Source organism: Miniopterus schreibersii (genome assembly GCF_964146895.1).
Source record: "Miniopterus schreibersii genome assembly, chromosome: 5".
NCBI classification, from domain to species: domain Eukaryota; kingdom Metazoa; phylum Chordata; class Mammalia; order Chiroptera; family Miniopteridae; genus Miniopterus; species Miniopterus schreibersii.
The window spans coordinates 45,081,587-45,102,143 of NC_138106.1; positions in this window are offsets into that span (position 1 = coordinate 45,081,587).

Genomic DNA, 20,557 nt, shown 5'->3' on the forward strand with positions numbered 1-20,557 from the left:
AATGAGAAAAGCCACATAAAGAAGTAAAATTGGCCTTAGCCAGTTTGGCTCATTAGCCCACTGACTGAAGGGTCTTGGGTTTGATTGCGGCCAAGGGCATGTACCTCGGTTGCAGGCTCGATCCCCAGCCCTGGTCGGGGCATGTGTGAGAGGCAACCAGTTGATGTGACTCTCTCACATCGATGTCTCTCCGTTGAAAAGCAATGGAAAAAAATATCCTTGGGTAAGAATTGATAAATAATAAAATGTAAAATTGTCTACTTAAAACTATCAGAGAGCTACTGAGACAATGACTAATTTAGGGGCTAAGATTCTAGAGAGTGGAGGCTGCTGCTGGTGAACAAAGAAAATGGCAGAGCTCTTGGCCATTTCATGAAGCTGGAGTGATAGTGTTGGAGATTTGAGGGTCATCAAACACAAGACCAGTTTTCTCATCAAGATAATTGCTATCCTTTGGAACTGTTCAGAGCAGAGGCTAAAAGGCTGAAAACCTCTGAAAAGCAGTTGCCATCAGGCTTACAGTGCTGATGAGAAAAGAATAAACTTCAGTACCTACCAAGGGAAGGAAGCCTTTTAATACACCCGGGTCTCAAATGAAAGCCCTAGAACAGGGATCTGCAAACTACATTCCAGGGACCAAATCTGTATGCCACCTATTTTTGCGGGGTCTGTGAGCCAAGAATGGCTTTCAATGGCCTTTAGATTCCTTAATTCACAAGCATTTAATCCATAGGGAATTGAACTGTTGGACTAGTAATTTGTGCGTGACTTTCGGACCTCAAAACGACATGTAGTGCAGTAAGAAAGAAAAGAATTTCCTTCTTGGTCTCTACCTGTATGAACTTAGGTGAGCTACTTAACTTTCACTACCCCACTTTATTAATTTGTAAATGGAAATCATAATGTAACCAGAGTTGCTAATATACATAGAGCACCAGGCACAGGCCCTGACTCAAAAAAGAAAGTGATAGTTTCTTCCCCCTGACTATTAATTACCCCATCCACCAGTCCCACTTTCATCCAGTGCTTCATTCATGCTCCTGTAAGTCCCCAGTGTGGCATAAATAAATTACAGTCATCTTCTGTCTCCTGATGAAGACTCTACTCTCCTTTCCCCTGCTACATGTGTCCACAGCTCCGTGTCACAGGAGACCTTGGCCCCAGAGGAAACCAATTCTCAGAAACACTTTGTGACCTCCTCAAATTCCTGTACTAGTTCCACACATGGTATGCATAAAGACGTGTGAAACACTAAAAACATGAAAGAGACCAGGGAGTTGAACCACTACTGTATGTTTACCCATTACTTACTCCTGTGTAAAGATCTTAATAAACAATGATAACTTCAAAGCTTGGGTCTGATCCCCCCCGCCCCTCTCCCCCCCCAGAATATTTTGCCTAAGACAGGCAGGACTTGGAGCAACATGGACCCTGAGTTCAACTAAGGGGACCCTTCTCTACATTTTATTTACATTTCTCTTCAACTTGGCTTTTGTGCTCCTAGGCTGCCACAGTTAGGCTGTCTCCCTGAAACTAGTTCGGGTCACAAGGCTTTCTGTTGGTGATCATCCCTAAAAAGCTGGTGGTGTCTGCTTTTCACTGCAGGGTAAACTGACTTACCATGGACTTTCCTGAGTCCCAGGACCAGGATGAGAACCCCACTCCCTGCTCAGTTTCTACTACACAAATGTAGATTGTACTGGGTATATCAATTGGGGTCCAGTTAAAACAAAAACCTCGATAGGTATTTCAGCAGAGAGTATGCAGTACTACAAGGAATTGGTTAGACAGATGTTAGAGCAAAAGGGAGCATTAAACCCAAAGATGACAACTGCAGGAAATGGCTACCACCCCCAAAGCTGGGAAACAGGTGGGAAGTTTGGTTACGAGAATGGAGGAATTTGAAAGCTCGAGTCAACTGCCACTCCTGGGGCAGCACTGATAGGAACAGCAGAAGTCCCTTTTCCCCTTTCCTCCTATTACCTCTTATTAATAAGCTTAATAGGAAGCTTACTGACAAAGGAGTATGGGAAAGTGGTGTGTTTTTTAAAATACGTTTTTATTGATTTGAGAGAGAGAGAAACATCAATCAGCCACCTCCCACGGAGCCTGCAACCCAGCGACCTCTCGGTGCATGGGACAGCGCTCACCCACTTGAGCCAGTTCAGCCGGGCTAGGAAAGTGCTTATGTCACAGCAGAATTTAGAAGGCCAAGCTTGGACCTGAGAGACAAGAAGCGGGTGGCGCAAACCACGCCAGAGATATTTTTCTCTAATGGGTTCTAGGACTAAGATATCTTCACATTTCTAAGGCAAAAACCTGGAAAGCTCCCATCCTGACAAGATGGAGGAGTAATGTGTGTGTGAAAATGATGCTTAAACATGCTCAGAAGAGGTAAAACCTCTTTAAAGATCCATGAAAGATGCCCGGCCGGGCGTGGCTCAGCGGCTGAGCGTCAACCTAGGATCCAGGCGGTCGGGGTCCGATTCCCGGTCAGAGGACATGCCCAGGTTGTGGGTTTGATCCCCAGTTAGGGACGTGCAGGAGGTGGCCAATCAATGACTCATCATTGATTTTCTATCTCTCTTCTCCCCCTTTCCTCTCTCTGAAATCAATAAAGATATACTGAAAAAGATTTAAAAGAAAAAGATCTATGGAAGAAAATTGTAGAGAACCTGCAGAAAGTCCCCCTAATTGTTCAGTTTTTATTGCCCTGATTATACCTTAGCATCCCCATCTTGACCAGAGCTGATGATTCAGAGTAAGGTTTGTGTGCCCCACCCCACACAGATTAACAATCACCTAAAACAATCATTGTCCTGAGTCCCTACAAACTTTCTAATTCCTCACCTACAGGGAAGAAAAGAACCCCTTTCTGAAATGTCTTAGAAAATTTCTATGGAAAACTAAGGCCTCGGGCACCAAAGCTAAATTCCCAGAGCTCCTAGGTGGGTACATCCCAGAAATAACAGAGTTAGAACACAAGATTTAAAAGAGGGCATTCAGGTAATTGAAATAGATCATAATGGTGTAACTCTCCAAAGTAAACCTAGATTGCAAAAAAATAGAGAAATTGGGTAATAATTTTAGCAAGAGACGCTGAGATGGTACCAAGTCAATTTGGTTTTAACATGTAAGAATCCACTTCCAAAGAGCTTTTTTTTTTTTACTCTTTTTTTCAACATTTATTAAAGGACATTGACTTGATTGCAAGTGGCAAAAGTGTTTCATGACTAGTGATGTATCCACGAGTAGCTCTTTCTAGAATTAGTGCTTTAGGAAAACACACAGGCACAAATAAAATATAACACCCTGATGGGAAATGGGCAATGCTGCAGCTTACAGTTTCTTAAGCACCTTAACGATACAAACTCCTTTTAAAGAACACTTCTCCACAGACACATGAAACAAAACACAAACATCTAAAGTCAACACCAGATTCTGAAAGTAAATGGTAACTTAATGGTTAAAATTTGACCAGTGGTGAAACACGCAGCAACCTCTAAAACCAGGCATCACCAAGTTGTCATTTATACAACTGTATTCTAAGTTTATTGGATTGAAAACTATGTTCAAAAATCTCAAGATCTTGCCCTGGTTGGTATGCGCAGTGAGAAGAGCATTGGTCAACCAGCGCATCAAAGGGTCTCAGGTTCGATTCCTGGTCAAGGGCACGTGCAGCTGGGTTGCAGGTTGGATCCCCTGCCCTGATTGGGGTGCCTGCAGGAGGCAGACAATGGATGTCTCTCTCACATCAATGTTTCTCCCTCTCTCCCTTGCTCCCTCCCACCCCCACTTCTTCCCTCCCACTCTCTCTAAAAATCAATGGAAAAAATACCTTTGGGTGAAGATTAACAAAAAATAAAAAATAAAATAAGTCCTTATCTTTAAAAAAAATATCTCAAGATCTCAAGAATGATTGTCTGTCTGGAAAAGCACCTTGTAAACAACAATAAAAATTTATTTGATTTCTTCTATTGGCAAATGCTTAGAAAACTTAAAGCTTTTACTTGTATAAACCTAAAACTACATGAATTTAACTGGTTTGTTTTTAGAAGAAAAAGATTTCCTTTGAGCCAATAAGAACAGGTCACAAACCAAAAATAGATAAAAGGCATAATTACCTAAGCTTGTGTCTTTAGGGAGGAAGGAGTGGCAATTTTAATATTGCTTAATAACAAAAGCAACCAAAACGATGAGGGCTGCACTAGAGGTAACCTGTAAGGACTAAATGAAGGGGCTCCCCTACCCTCTGACTTCTGGTTGAAGCCCTAGCAGGAAATCAGAGGAGTGTGATTGGAGTGTTTATCTCTCTGCCTCTGCAGGATGGCCAGCCCGTGTCTGGCTGTGCCCCACAACTGAAAGTCATAACTCCTGTAGGCAGTGATCGCCACACAGCCTCTCTCTCCAGATTCTGGCAACTGCTTCCTCTTCTCCACTCCCCTGCTCTAGAAGTGGCAACAGGTCTCTGGCATTGCTACACAGAACCATCTTGTGCTTCCCCTACCCTGTGCCCATGCCTTTGTAAGTAATCCTGCTTCTCAAATTGTCCAGTTTAACTGGGCCATCTATTTCTTACCAGGCCCCTGACTGGTACGGTTAGCTAGATGACAAAGCATACCAGATATTAAAAGTCATGGAAATGTTCCATATTTTGAAACTAAAATGGGTGCATTTTCTTTGTATATTCATTATACCTCAATAAAGTTAATTTAAAAAATTTTTAAATCCCCATCCAAGTATATTTTTTATTGATTTTTTTAAAGAGCAAGGAGGGGGAGAGAGAGAGAGAGAAACATTGATGTGCGAGAGGATGACACTCCAACCAACTGGCCACCCAGCCAGGGCTCAATAAAGTTGATTTTCCAAATATTAGTCCTTGAAACCTGTGACCCACGCCCATTGGTTCCCGTAGGTCACTCAGCAATCCTTTGCTTAGTTCCCATGTCACAAGAGACCCTGCCCGCATGCTCCTTTGTATCTCAAGAGATCCCTAAACCACAAGAAAAATACTTCACAGGGAGAAAAAAGCTTCACAGCTTGCTCAAGTTATTATGCTAGTTGCACATATTTGTTTTGAATAAAGGTATATTTTTTAAAATTTGTAATCTGAAGGTACTGAAAGAGTCGAACCTCAGCTGTCTGTGTGCTGCTCTGTTTCTTCTTCCTTCTGTAGATCTTAGTAAATGACAGTCTTTAAATTTGAGCACTGTTATCTATTTCCTCTCCTCTCTATTATCCTTCATTTTAGCTGTTTCAACCAGTAATTAGGATGAAAGGTTATCCATTCACATGTACTATTATTATGTGAGTACCTATTGTGTCCAAGATATTTTTTATTAATTTCAATGACATATTTCCTGAAGCTTTCTGAAAGTGCTGTTGAAAAATGACCTTGCCTGGGATGATCCCAGCATTCACTCTCCCTCTGAAGTCACTTTCTCCAGAATTGTCTCTCCTTTTCAAAACACCTCTCCCACTTGGGCATCCTTAGGTTCTCGTAAATGTCTAGAAAGCCTTCCTGTGGTAATAGGGCTCTAGGTGAGGAGGGATGCAGGAGGAATGCAGTGTCAAGGAAGAAAGAGACTGCGTGATGTTTTGCATGTATTGGTCTTTTGTAACTTGAACATTAGTCAAAGACTGCACTATTAACATCACATACTTTTTGGTATAAATGTAAGGATGTTAAATTTAGAAGTTAATAAATTCCTCCACCCTCACTCTAAAGAAAAGAAATTACCTTATCACTATATGTAAAAAAAAATTCCAATTACAAGCATCAAATGTCTGGGTTTTAGAGTAAGGTACTATTATGAATCACACGTAGGGTTATAACTTACTCTAATATTCACCTTGGTAAAATGTGTGTCAGAAGCCTTAAGCTATTCCATTTGATTCATCACCTCTAAATTATGTCTTATTTGGGGACAACTATAGAGTTCTAACTAATCAAAACTAAAATATGAGTCACCTTTAATTTTTTCAACAATTCTATGAAGTAGACAGTATTATTACACCTATTTTACAGATGAAGAAAATGGAAACTCAAAAAGATTAAATAATTTGCCCAAGGTCAGATAGCAAGAATGAGGCAGAGTCAGGATTTGAACACAGAACTATTTGACCCTAGAGACTGAACTCAGACTCACCACTCTATTCTATCCAAAAAGGAAATAAGCCAGGATATGATTTTTAAGGAAAAAAGGGATTTGTGCAGTTCTAGACACCTAATAAGGGGATGGTATATCCATTTTATAGAGGAAGAACTTGAGACCAGTGTAGTTGACACTTCTCAAGGGGATTCTGACGGTAAGTGTAAAAGGCCAGGATTTGTGTTCAGATTGGAGTCCAAGGCCCATGTTCTTTCAACCAAATGCACTACCTTCTTAAATATAAATTATATAAAATAAATATAAGGGTTAAATATACTTGAAAAACACCTGAAATTAATTAATTAACTTATTATATCTTTATTGATTTCAGAGAGAGAGGGAGAGAGAGAGAAACATCAGTGATGAGAGAGTCATTGATCGGCTGCCTCCTGCACGCTCCCTGACTGGGGATCCAGCCGCAACCCGGGCCTGTGCCCTGACCGGGAATCCAACCGAGATCTCCTGGATCCTAGGTCGACGCTCAACTACTGGGCCACACCCGGCCGGGCTATTTATTTATTTATCCTCACTCGAGGATATTTTTTCCATTGCTTCCCAGAGAGAGTGGAAGGGACAGCGAGAAACGCCGATGTGAGAGAGACACCGCTTGGCTGCCTCCCGCACGCGCCCGGTAAGGACCGAGACCGCAACCCAGCTACGAGCCCTGGGCTGGAACCGAACCGGCCTCTTCAGTCCGCAGGCCGGCGCTCTAACCACTGAGCAACCGGCTAGGGCAACGCCTGAAATTTATAAATCCTATGGGATGGTAAGATTTGCTATCCTACAGGGGGAAGGTGGGATGGGCCTGGGCAAGCCTGAGGACACAGGGAATGGCTGGTAGAGAATACTGCGCTGCAGAGCGGGGGAGACAGGGTCAGAGAGAGAGGAGAAAAATCGCCCCGGGGGGAGCCCAGAGCCAGACTCCCTAAGAAGGAGGGAGTGAGCAAATGCCAAATTCCACTGAGAAGGCAGTTGGGATAAAGACAGGTAAATGTCTACGGGAATTAGCAATTTTGAAGTCCTAGGTGACCCTATTAAGTGTGGATTGGGTGCAGTGTGAGCAGAAATCACATTGGAGTGGGTTCTGAAGAGTGCGAGGGAAGAAACGGAGATGGTTGTATAGACGACAATGTAGAGAAGTTTGGTTTGGAAAGAGGTAGAAAGAGGTTAGGGTGTAGCTATTGTGGGAAGGGGAGAACACGGGCACGTGGAAGTGTCGGGGAGGGCTGGGGGACTGGGTGGAAAAGGTGAAGGGATTCAGAAGAACAAATTGGTAGTTACAAAACAGTCATGGGGACAGGGAATCCAGTGAACAGTATTAATAACCATGTATGGTGCCAGGTGGGCTAGAAATACCAGGGAGAACACTTTGTAAAGTATATGATTGTCTGACCACCATGCTGTACACCTGAAACTAACACAAAATAATGTTGAATGTAAACTGTAATTGAAAAATAAAATAAATAAAGTGTCAGTAGAGAGGGTCCAGTTGAAAAGGAACATTTTCATATACACACCCAGGCAAAAGAAGGGATAGGTCTTCATAAGAGATGGCTTTTTTCATTGAGAGGGAAAGAGGGACCAGGGTAAATTAAATTACATGTAGATTTGTGGGTTTATGCGCACAGGTCAATGGCGTTCTTACCCGATAGCTCCAATGTTCCCAGTCTCAGTTTAGAATGAGTGGAGAAGGTGGCTGTACACGATTTGAGGGGAGAGAAACATCGTAGGGACACCTCCATCACCTCGCTAACCTAAATATAAAAGGCCGAAGCAAGAGGCAACGAGCGTGCGTTTGAGATCACAAGGAGTGCCTCATCAGGAACACTGGTTCAGGCAGTAAGCCAAAAAGAGTTCCAATTAGGAGACAAAGACAACGAATATTTATGAGAAAGGGAAAGGGAACAATTACATCAGTAAAAGGGAGATATTTCTATAGGTGCAGATAAGCTAACGTAGTGACACTAATATTAAACGGTGTTTTTGGTTTTCAGTCTGGTAGTCATCAGACTGGCAGTAATAATATTTGCTTTCTTATTATCTTTGTAAATAGTTCTGTGGGACACATGTCGCTTTGGTCCAAAGGTCATTTTGCCCTGCTTTAATTTTGCAAAGATTTGAAGCATGAGACCTGCAAGGCAGTTCCTCTGGGATCACAGCTCTGACTACATTTTAAAGTGGCCCGCTCTATCTATCTATCTATCTATCTATCTATCTATCTATCTATCTATCTATCTATCATCTATCTATCATCTATCATAATCTATCATTATCTATCTATCTATCTATCTATCTATCTATCTATCTATCTATCTATCTATCATCATTTATTTCACAACCTATCTGGATTCCCTTGGCTTTACCTGACCCTTATTCCAGTCACTGCTACCAGTTCTGCTTGGGCTCTGAACAGCTTCATGTGGGTGCCTCAAGCCTGTGTCAGGTGTCAGGTGTCAGGTCTGGGATTTGATTTTACCCTACTTACAAGTTCAGAAGTTAGCCTCTTACTGTTTCATGGCAAAAGACCCAAGATTCCTGGGTCAGAAAAAAAAGGAACCTTATCGTTCATGGCACAATAGGCAACATGAGCATCATTTCTGTGTCAGTTCCTGCCAAGGAGAAGAGACAAGAGAACTTGTTCTTGAACATTCTTGAGAATTTTCTTGGGGGTCATTTTGAAGGAGGCTGAGATCCTGTGTGAACAAGTGATGGGTGACCAACCGGCAAAATTTTGAGTAAGTGCTAATGTGACCCATTTTCACCCAGGTTGATAAAGCCTGGAGCATCCAGATTATACTTCCAAATGCCCAAATACAGTGTATGGTGAGATGGCAAGTCTAGGTTCTAGAATCAGGTAGAAGTGGATTCAAATTTTGCTTCTGGCTGTGTAGACTTAACCTCTCTGGGTGTTACCTCAACTGTAAAACAGACAATAAAATCTTCCTCACAGAGTTGTTGAAATGATGAAATGATATAGCACAGGTGTGGAAGGACAGGTTTTTGATATAGTAACCATGAGTTTACCCTGTTCTTGCATTATTTGGCCTTTCCCATATTTAGTCATCTGGGCTATTCGACATTTATTCCTTCAGAAAATGTTCATGTAGGAAAAAGCAGAGAAGAAAAGAAGTTAGTTCTAGGCTGTTGAGTTGGAAAACCCAGCTCCCAGAGAGAACTCACAACACAACAACAATGGAGTTATAAGAATATCTGATGTTGAGTGAAGGGGGTCAGAATATGCCACCCCCCAAATAGACCACTTGGTATAAAGATTATTTTAAATTGAAGGCATTTGAGATTCAACATATGCAGAAAAATAGCTTTCTCGGAGCTTCCCTTATGTTACTAAAAGCAACAAGACCTAGGAAAGGAATTCCTCTTCAGGGCCTATCCACTCCCAGGAGGGAGAATACAAATAAAACCAACCTCAAATTCCTTCTCCAGGGAATTTTATGGCTCTGAAGGAGATGGAAAGACCAGTCATACCTGTACAAACATTATTGCAACTTTTTTGTCTCCCATTTGTCCCCTTGAAAATCCAAAAAAACCTTTAATCTTTTCAAAAAGTCATTTATCTTCCTGTAAGTGCCTTTCTCTCCCCCCTTCATCTATTAAGATGGTGTATAAGCCCCAGGTTCTAACCCCTCCTCTGAGTTATCATTGAATTCTCCTATATGTGTGTGCATTGCACATATAAATAAACTCGGCTTTTTCTCCATTAGTCTGTCTTCCGTGAGTTTAATTCTCATGGCCACAACAACTGAACTAGAAGGGAAGAGAAAAAAGTATTTTTCCCCCCCTGCACGATGGGACAGGCTTTCCTGATCTCAGACCAAATGACAAATCTCATTTCAACCAAGGACCACATGCATTCCCTAGGGAGCCTAATGCAGGACCCCCAGAACTTAGGCACAACTCAGGTAAAGCATGAGGAAACCAACTTAACGGAACTAAGTTTTGCCACCCCATATATCAGGGCCTCACAGTAGAAATTAAATTGAATTAAGGAAAAGTAAAGCTGCTGTACAAGTACTTCTGGTTCAAGATTAGTATCAGCTGTTTGTGGAGCTCATCCAGGACGTCTTAGAATTCTGGGGTAGCCCATATCTGCTTGAGGATATAGTCTAACTCTAGACTAGGATTAGAGCCGAGTCATCTTGACACAAAGGCCATGATCTGGCTGGAAATGTGCTGTGTAGAGCTGACATGACCCCTCAAAAGTCTGCTGATTTCTGAAATGCCAGTAGATAGTGATGAGACCAAGCATGAAAGAGTCCTACAGAAAGATTAAATTCCCTAGACAGACACAGGGTGACCAATAAAAGAGGGTGAAGTGCCCTGGCCGGTGTGTCTCAGTTGATTGAGCATCGTCCTGTTCACCGAAAGGTCGCAGGTTCAATTCCCAGTCAGGGCATGTGCCCAGGTTGTGAGTTCGATCCCCAGTTGGGGTGTGTGCAGGAAGCAACCAATAGATGTTTCTCATATCGATGTTTCTATCTCTCTCTCCCTCTCCCTTCCTCTCTCTCTAAAATAAAAGAAGGGCAAAGCACCCTTGTTAGAGTTTGCATTCATGATTAACACTTCCTAAATCAGGGATGAATAAAGTCATTGTTACAGATGCATTGTACCCCCTCTAAAAAAGATATGTTGAAATCCTAACCCCCAGTACCTCAGAATGTGACCTCATTTGGAAATAGGATCATTGCAGATATAATTAGTTAATATGAGGTCATAGTGGATTATGACAGGCCCCTAATCCAATACGACTGATGTCCTTATAAGAAAATGTCCATGCTAGAATACAGACAATATGATGACAGAGGCAAAGAGACCAGAGTTACATAGTCACAGGCCAAGGATTGCTGATCACACCAGAAACTAAGAGTGAGGCATAGAAGAGATTCTTCCCTAGATTCTTCCCATGATCCTGCTGACTCATTGATTTTGGACTTCTAGTCTCCAGAACTGTGAGAGAATACAGTTCTGTTGTTTTAAGCAACCGAGATTGTGGTAATTTCTTGTGGCAGCCCTAGGAAACTAATAAGGCATTATAATGCCCTTGTCTTAGGATGAACTTCAAAAAGACTAAGCCTCTTTTTAGGAAAGGAAGAATAATTTCAATGGCACTAAACCCAGTTGCCAAAGTAGAGAAACCCTCAAAACCTTTCTAAAACTGGCACACTTCTTAATCTATTGTAAAAATGGTGGCCTGGGAATGTGGGGAGAAAGTGAATTTTGGAGAATAAGGTGCTCTCCACAGCACTGTCCAGCTCCCAGTGGACAGGGGGAGAAATTATTTCATTATTTAGGACCTTAATATTGCTACTAAGACTTTAGGGACGTGCAAACATTTCTCTACTGCCACTACCACCACTACTACTACTTTGTGGTAAAAATGGACAACTCCTACATTCACAAAGACAACCTACAGCTATTAATGCAGAAGCTAAGTCAGGCCTTGGGGAGGACATTGTCTCAGAGCCAGAAAACAACCAAAAAGTCCCCGCAATACCTAGTTTGGTTGCTATACATTTTCCCTCTTAGGTAGCTAGCCAAGTCCCTGAAATGCCTATATTGTCTGAGAAAAAAGATGACAGATGACATGGCTGAATCCTGCTGCCTTTAAACTAAATCAGGGCCTCCACCCTCCCTTCTAGCTGTACAAGACCAATCAGAGGATTCACCCAGTCTGAGGAAGGCCACATCTCTTGGGAAGTGGAGGGAATGGAACCAATATTCCAGTAGGAAGACTCTTCAGGGGATACCAAAGAGGTATCATCCACATGGATGCAGATGAGCATATTGCCCTGGAGCCAGGCTTACCAAGAACCCAAGGAGCCCAGAGGGAATGTGGTTTTAGTTATCTATTGCTGTATAACAAATTACTCCAAAAATCAATGACTTAAACATTTATTATCTCACATGGTTTTTGTGGGTCAGGAATTCTGGAGTGGCTTAGCTCAGTGGTTCTGGTTAGGGCTCTTATCAGGTTATAGACAAGATGTCATCTGAACACTTGACTAGGACTGGCCAGTCAGTGCTGGCTGTTGGCAGGAAGCCGCAGTCGCTTGCCACGTGGGTCTCTCCTCAGAGCTGCTTAAGTGTCCTCATGACATGGCAGCTGGTTTTCTCCAGAGCAAGTGATCCAAGAAGGAGCAAGGTAGAATCTGCAATACCTTTTATGACCTCTTTTTGGAAGTCTCATGCTGTCACTTCCCTCACATTCTTTTCATTAGAAACAAGCCATTCCACCTGGTCCATACCAAAGAGGAGAGGAATTAGGTGCCATTTTTGGAAGGAGAACATGGCAAAGAAATTGTAGATATTTTAAAAAATCACCACAAGTAGTATCATGAACACAGCCTTGAGCTGCTCTGTAAGAGAGAGTTACTGTCCTGTGGAATCTAATTTAGGATAAATACCCAGGTCCCATCATCACGAAGGTCAGGGAGTTTTGGATGAGGAGTACTTTTCTTCGCAGTTAGGCCCTAAAGCACAATCATGGCCTATGAACAAAAATGCAGAAATTTGCTGGGGGTTCTGGGAAAGTTTTTTTAAATTTTTTCCCCCCTTTCCCTTTCTTCTTGACTCAAACATAGTTGTGATGGCTGGAACTGCAAAAGCTATCTTGAAAACCTGAGTGAAAGGCCAAGGGTTATCAGTCCTGACTTCACTGAACCAGTACCAGCCCCCCTAGACATCTTGTTACGTACGAGAAACAACTATTATTTAAACCACTGGTATTCAAGTTTTCTGTCATTGACAAATGTCGATGGCATAGTAGAAACTAGGAAAAAGAAAAGGAGTCAATGCTTAGCTTTTGAATTTAAAACCTAGGCTTCAGAGTGGTAAGCAAAAACAACCTCATGGTATGGACAGTAGATTTGGGAGGTTAATTCGTGACTAGTATGCAGGCTACCCCAGACTACCTAAAGATTCCCTGGTCTGGAAATGATAAAAGTTAAATTGAGTTGTAGAAAAATAAAATTACATTTCTTATTACATGAGTTTGTGCACTAAGATTTATACTTACTATATGGTAGCTCTCATTTGACTGAAAATGTTAGTCCTTTTTTACCCTTTAATGTCTAACTATTACTCTAAACCAGCAATTTTCAGTGTGCCCCAAGAATTTTTATAACATGCAATACCTGGCTATTTAGTCAGGGACACAGACCTCTTTTCCCTTTGATTGTCAAATTAAAAAAATGGCAACAACCAACACATCAATAACTGTCTGGTGTGAATGCCTTGTCTTCAATCATAAATATATAAGTTATATAACAGAGTTGCATCTTATTGGTAATGTCACATAATAAGGTTGTGTCTGGTTGGTTAATTCTTGGTACCGGAAATCCTTATATACAAGTATAGACACCTGATTATTTAAAAAGTCACTTTGGAATGAAAAGGATAGGTAATTACTATTATTGTAATTATTATTTATAAATCAATAAAAATTATACCTTTGTTGTTGTTAATCCTCACCCAAGGATATTTTTTCCCCATTGATTTTTAGAGAAAGTGGAAGGGAGGGAGGAGGGGGAGAAGGGGAGAGAGAGAAACATCGATGTGAGAGAGACACATCCATTGGTTGCCTCTGGCAGAGTCCTCTGCAACCCAGGTTCATGTCCTTGATGGGAAATTGAACCTGTGACCCTTCGGTCTGTAGGCCAATGCTCTAACCACTGAGCCAAAAGGGCCAGGGCAATATACCGTGAGAGAAAAAGCTGAACATCACTGATCTAAACCATACTCAGGGCCATTCTCTGAAAAGTCACTTTTACGCTAGCCTTCTTTCAGAGAAACCCCAATTCTTTTTCTTTCTATGCTTGAAGACAAGGTTGTCCTTGGCTTTTCCTTTTTCTTCATCTCTGCCTGATCTGTTAGTTCTTGACTTTCTCTTCTGCTCTCTTTGTCTCTCCCTCTTACCTCCGTCCCCCTTTCTGCCAATCTCTCCCCTCCCCTTTCTCTGCTTGCCTTTCTCCACCTCCCTCCCTCTTTCTTTCTTTTTGCTAGTTTGTTTTGAACAAAATATTTTATTTTATTTTATTTCCCCCCCCATACCCTCCTCCACCTCCAGCCCCCACCCACTGCCCCTGGGCAATCACCACACCTCCCTCTTTCCTTCTTGAAGTCTCCCATTATTGGGACTGTTGACATCTTGTAAGTTAACTCCTCACCATAGTGGAGCTGCAACTCTAGCAAAGCTGATCTGTGGAGGGAGGTATGTTGATAGACTGTCCCACAGAAAATAAAACATGCTGGATACTCTTTTTTTTCGTTGTTTTTTGTTGCTGTTGTTGTTTTTCAGAGAGAGTGGAAGGGAGGGAGAGAGAGAAGCACTGATGTGAAGAGAGGCATCAATTGGTTGCCAGTCAGGGCTGGGGATCGAGCCTGCAACCAAGGTAAGTGCCCTTGGCTGGAATTGAACCCAAGACCCTTTAGTCTGAGGGCTGATGCTCTAACCACTGAGCAAAATCAGCCAGGGCATGGATACCCTTAAAAAAAATACCAACTTCTTAAAACCATGGAAAGAATGAGAAGATAGTAAGGATTTATTGGGCCAAAGTCAAAGAGAATGTGGAATCTCTGAAAGGAAATGGGAGTGGTGAAGTCTCCTCGGTAAGGGCATATGCCCAATTGACAAACATGAGCTACAATTTTCACAACCCTTGGGGTGCAGAATAAAGAAGTCAAAGGCCAGAGCCAAACAAAGTGGGGAGCTGAATTCATTTACTAGGTCTGCCATTACAAAATACGACAGACTGGGTGGATTAAACAACAGAAATTTCTTTTCTTTTTTCCACCATTCTGGAGGCCGGAAGTCCAAGGTCAAGGTGTCAGCAGGTCTGGTCTAATTATGAGGCCTCTCTCCTTGGCTTGTAGATGGCCGCCTTTTCCTTGTGTCTGCACGTGGTCTTTCCTCTGTGCATGTGTCTCCTTTTGTGTCCACATTTCCTCTTCTTATAAAGACACCAGTTAGATTAGAATATAGCCCACTCTAAGGGCTTGGTTTTAACTTAATCACATATTTAAAGGCACTATCTCCAAAGGCAGTCACATTCTAAGGTATACGAATTTGGAAGGGGACCCAATTTGGTCCATAGAAAGAGTAAAATATAAATCACTCCCCATTTAACACCAAGACTCCTCTGGTAAGAGAACCAGAAGTAAATAACCCTTCCACCTCTTATCACCATGGGCTGCATGGAAGGTTGCTTCAGTGATGAGTAATGGGGAGTGTGGGCTGTTTCTGAGCTGTGGCCCCAGGCCAGCTTTCACATATTGATTTGAAGCCCAAATTCATAACACCTGTGTGGTTCAGAAAGCCTCAAGTTATAAGTTTAGTTTAAATTGGTCTCAGTATGGTAGTGCCCCTAAATGGTTGGCAGGAACAAAGGTAAATCCCATCTAGAGAAATGTGCCTTCATCTTAGACCTCAAAGCATTCCTATAAATAATTTTGTAAAAAATAAGCACTTCGAAATAAAAATCAAAGTGCACACACAGAAACCTAGGCACCATGTATGAGAAGCAATGTAAACAACAGACAGAATGAGCAGATGTGCAAAGACTTCAGATATTGGAATTATCAGACATGTATTAAAAGATAACTGATGCGCGGCTGGTATGGCTCAACAGTTGAGCATCAACCTAGGATCCAAGAGATTGTGGTTTGATTCCCTGTCAGGGCACATGGCCAGGTTGTGGGCTCGATCCCCAGCAGGGGGCGCGCAGGAGGCAGCAGCAGATCAATGATTCTCTCATCATTGATGTTTCTCTCTCTCTCCCCCTTTCCCTTCCACTCTTTGAAATCAATAAAAATATATGTATTTTTAAAAAGATAACGGATAATCATGTTTAAAGAAATAAAATATTAGCTTGAAAGCATATGCAAGAAACAATTTTTTTTAAAACAGTGAACCAGATCTGAAATATAAATAGAACTTAAAGAAAAAAATACCATAATTACATTTTTCAGCTATTTTATACAAGTTGCAAACATACAGAAAAGCTGAAAGAACAAGATAATAAACACCTGTATACTACTACCTAGCCTAGATTTAACAATTGTTAATAATTTTATTATATATTTTTAAAATTTGTTATATCATTTAAAAGTAAGTGGCAGATATCCTATTTTACCCTAAATATGTTAGACTGCATCTCTGAGAAATAAGAACCATTTCATTACTACAAGGTCATTATCATATCTAAAAAATTTAATCATTTCCTAATGTCACCTGATATTGAATCCAAATGAAAATTCTCACAGTTTTCCCCAAAAGTCTTTTATAGTTGTTGTTTTTACAACTCAGATCCAATCTAGGCATTGCATTTGGTTGTAACGTGTTGTTACTCTCTTTTCATCTAGATCAATGCCCCTGCCTCCCACCACTGCACCCATTTGCCCTCGCCCATGATATTGACTTTTTGAAGATACCAGGACAGTTGTCTTTGAATGCCCATATTCTAGATTTGCCTAAGTGCTTCCTCATAGTGTCCTTTAACTTGTTTCTTCATATTCCTGTATTTCTAATGGTCTAGAAATTAGGCCTAGAAGTTTGATTGGATTCAGGGTAATATATCATATCAGGAATATAAAATATCAGGTTGTCCATTTTTAATAATATAAGTTGTTCCCTTGGTTACGGTGATGATTGTCAGACATCTTCCCAAAATTGAAAATCTTTGGACAACTAGTATATCAGCTTCTTACAGAGTTAAACATACATTCACCATATGACCAGCAATTCTACATGTAGGTATTTTCCCAAGAGGAGTGAAAACTTACGCTCACACAAAAATTTGTAAGTGAGTTTATAGCAACTTTATTCATAATTATCCCTAATTGGAAACAGCTGGTGAGTAATGGATAAACAGACTGGGGCACATCCTTACAATGTAATCCTCCTGAGCAATAAGAAGGAATGAAATACTGACACGGGCAAATCTTAAATGCATTATGCTAAGAATAAGAGGCCAGACTCAAAAGGGTACAGCCTCTATAATTCCATTTATATAACATTCGGGAAATAGCAAAAACCACAGGAGTAGAAAATTCTAATCCTAAACCAAAATACCAATTTTTAAAACTCATATTGAGAGATAGAAGTTCCCACTGACCAACGTACTCTTACACCACTTTATGAAAGGTTTCAGAAACTGGAAAGATTAAGTACTTAGGTAAAGGTAAAATCAGAACATAGGAAAGGAGGGGAATATTTCTTCCTGTTCAGAGTGAAGCTTTATGAATGGAGCAGATTCCTACTGCCTAATTAACACCCATTCCCCTCCTTCTTTCTTCCTAAAATCACCAGACTTTAGGGAGGTATCCACCTTCCTCCACAAAGCCATATGCTTTACTAAACCAGTTTTGTTTCTCATATCATCTGGCAGGAATGGCTTTAGGAACAGAATTGTGACTCAATTCAGACAGCCGTATGTTGAAGGAGAGTCTCCCAAGGGACTCCTAGAAACATTTGCTTGTTTCCTTCCACAATTAAAAAAAAAAAGACTTGGCCCAGGAGATAAGTTGGCTCTTCTTCCTCTAGATGTTATGGCATCTGAATGTGATGCTTGGAACTACCGCAGCTATCTTGCTACAAGCTTAGGACACAGCTCAGATAGGGGCAAGTCTAGAGAGAAGCAGAGCTGGAGCCCTGTGGTCCTGGACATAGACCTTGCCCTAACTTTTCTTATTAAAGCCAGTTGAGTTTTCCTGATATAACACATGATACCCTAAACAACTTAATGCCTGTCCCACAATGTAATATGCTTTTTGACTTTAAATAATTTTTATTTTTCAATTGCAGTTCACATACAATATTATATTAGCTTCAGGTGTACAACCCAGGGATTAGACATTATATAATTAAGGGATAACCTTGATAAGTCCCATACACATCTGACACCATACATAGTTATTAGAATATTATTGACTATATTCCCTTTGCCCTACTTTATATCCCCATGACTGTTCTGTAACTACCAATTTATATTTCTTAATCCCTTCATCTTTTACAACCATTCCCCCAAACCCCCTCCCATCTGGCAACTGTCAAAATGTTCTCTGTATCTATGAAACTGTTTCTGTTCTGCTTGTTCATTTATTTTGTTTTTTAGATTCAATTTTTGATAGATGTGTATTTACTGCCATTTTGTTGTTCATGTTTTTCATCTTTTTTTCTTCTTCTTCAAGAAGATCTTTTAACATTTCATATAATACTGGTTTGGTGGTGGTGAACTCCTTTAGCTTTTTCTTGTCTGGGAAGATAAATGATAGCTTTGCTGGGTAATCTTGGTTGTAGGTTTTTGCTTTTCGTTGCTTTAAATATTTCTTGCCAATCCCTTCTGGCCTGCAAAGTTTCTTTGAGAAATCAGTTGACAAGTCTTATGGGAGCTCCCTTGTTGGTAACTAACTGCTTTTCTCTTGCTGCTTTAAAAATTCTCTTTGCCTTTAACCTTTGGCATTTTAATTATGTGTTTTGGTGTGGGCTTCTTTAGGTTCATCTTGTTTGGGACCCTGTGCATCCTGAACTTGTAAGTTTATTTCTTTCAGCAGGTTAGGGAGGTTTTCTGTCATTTTTTCACATAGGTTTTTAATTCCTTGCTCTCTCTCCTCTCTTTCCAGCACCTCCATGATGCAAATGTTGGTACGCTTGAAATTGTCCCAGGGGCTCCTTGTGGTATCTTCGTTTTTTTTGTATTATTTTTTCTTTTTGCTGTTCTGATTGAGTGTCTTCTGCTTCCTTATCTTCCAAATCTCTGATTTGACTCTCAGCTTCACCTACTCCACTGTTGATTCCCTATAAATTATTCTTTATTTCAGTTAGTGTATTCTTCATTTCTGACTGGTTCTTTTTCATGTTTTCTAGTTCCATTTTTATGTGATGAAATTCTCACTAAGTTCATCTACTCTTTCTCTGAGTTCATTCAGCATTCTTATAACCAATGTTTTAAACTCTGCATCTAGTAGATTGCTTATCTCCATTTTGTTGAGTTCTTTTTCTGGAGTTTTGTTCTGTTCTTTCATTTGGGACATGTTTCTTTGTCTCCTCATTTTGGTAGCCTCCCTGTGTTTGTTTCTGTGTATTGGGTAGAGCTGCCACGTCTCCCAGACTTGGTAGAGTGGCCTAATGTAGTAGGTGTTCTATAGGGTCCAGTGGCACAGCCTCCCTGATCACCCAAGCTGGTCACTTGAGGTGCACCCCCTGTGTGGGCTTGTACACCCTCCTCTTTAAAAAAAATGTTTTTATTGATTTCAGAGAAAGTAAGGGAAAGGGAGAGAGAGATAGAAACATCAATATGAGAGTCATTGATTAGCTGCCTCCTGCACGTACCCTGCTGGGGATTGAGCCTACAACCTGGGGAATGTGCCTTGACCAGGGATTGAACCTGGATCTCCTGGATCATAGGTCAATGCTCAGTCACTGAGCCATGAAAGCCAGGCTACACCCTCCTCTTGTAGTTGAGCCTTGATTGTTGTTGACATGTCAATGGGAGGGATTTACCCCCAGGCTCATTGACTGCAAGGACAGGCTGTGACCACTGACTACCCACCTCAGACTATTACAGAGGATCAGCTGTGCAGGGGCCCACCTCACAGATCAGGACTTACTTCAGTGGGGCTCTTCTGCCTGCTGAGCCTGCCCTTGAGTGTGTTGCTTGTTGAGGTAATTGGGTGGTGATGTTTTGAGGTGGTCTGAAGCTGTCTACTAGGGGGCATTGGCTCTGGGGCCTCCTGGGAGGTGCAGGCCAAGGTAAGCCACTGCCTGTGTTCTGCCTGGGACCACTTGGCATGAGCTACAATGTGACTGCTGATGGCTGCTACTTATATTGGGCTTGGAGGTACCCAGGAGGGGCCAAGCTATGAACCAAGGTTGGCTGCTACTAGTGCCAGGCCTGGGACCACTAAGTGAGATATGGGGCATGCTGAGGCCAAATGGTAATTATTTGAGAGATTTTAGGAAAATCTGAAGCATGAGCTAAGATAGGCCATTTGTATGCATAAGCCACTGGAGACAGCTTTGTGGGCCTGAAAGTTGGATGGGGCAAGTCCTCAAGGAATCACCAGTGCAGGTATACAGTGCCACCCAGATTGATGGAGTCTCAGATATAGTGCCTGCCTGCCTGCATTGTGGGGAAGGGCTCATCAAAGGAATGATGTTCTGTCTGGGAGAAAGCTGCCCTTCCAGCTTTTAACCTGACGCCAGATATTTCAGTCGTCACCCCCCCATATGTCTTTCGTGCCTTTCAAGCTGGTGCCCCAGTGCTGGAGCTGAGAGGGAGCCAATCCGAGTAAGTCAGTGTGAGGGCTCTTTAAGAGGAACTTCTTGGAACACCAGCAGCCCTCTGTTTGCCTCAGCCTCAACCCGGGCTGGTTTTTACAGCCAGAAGTTA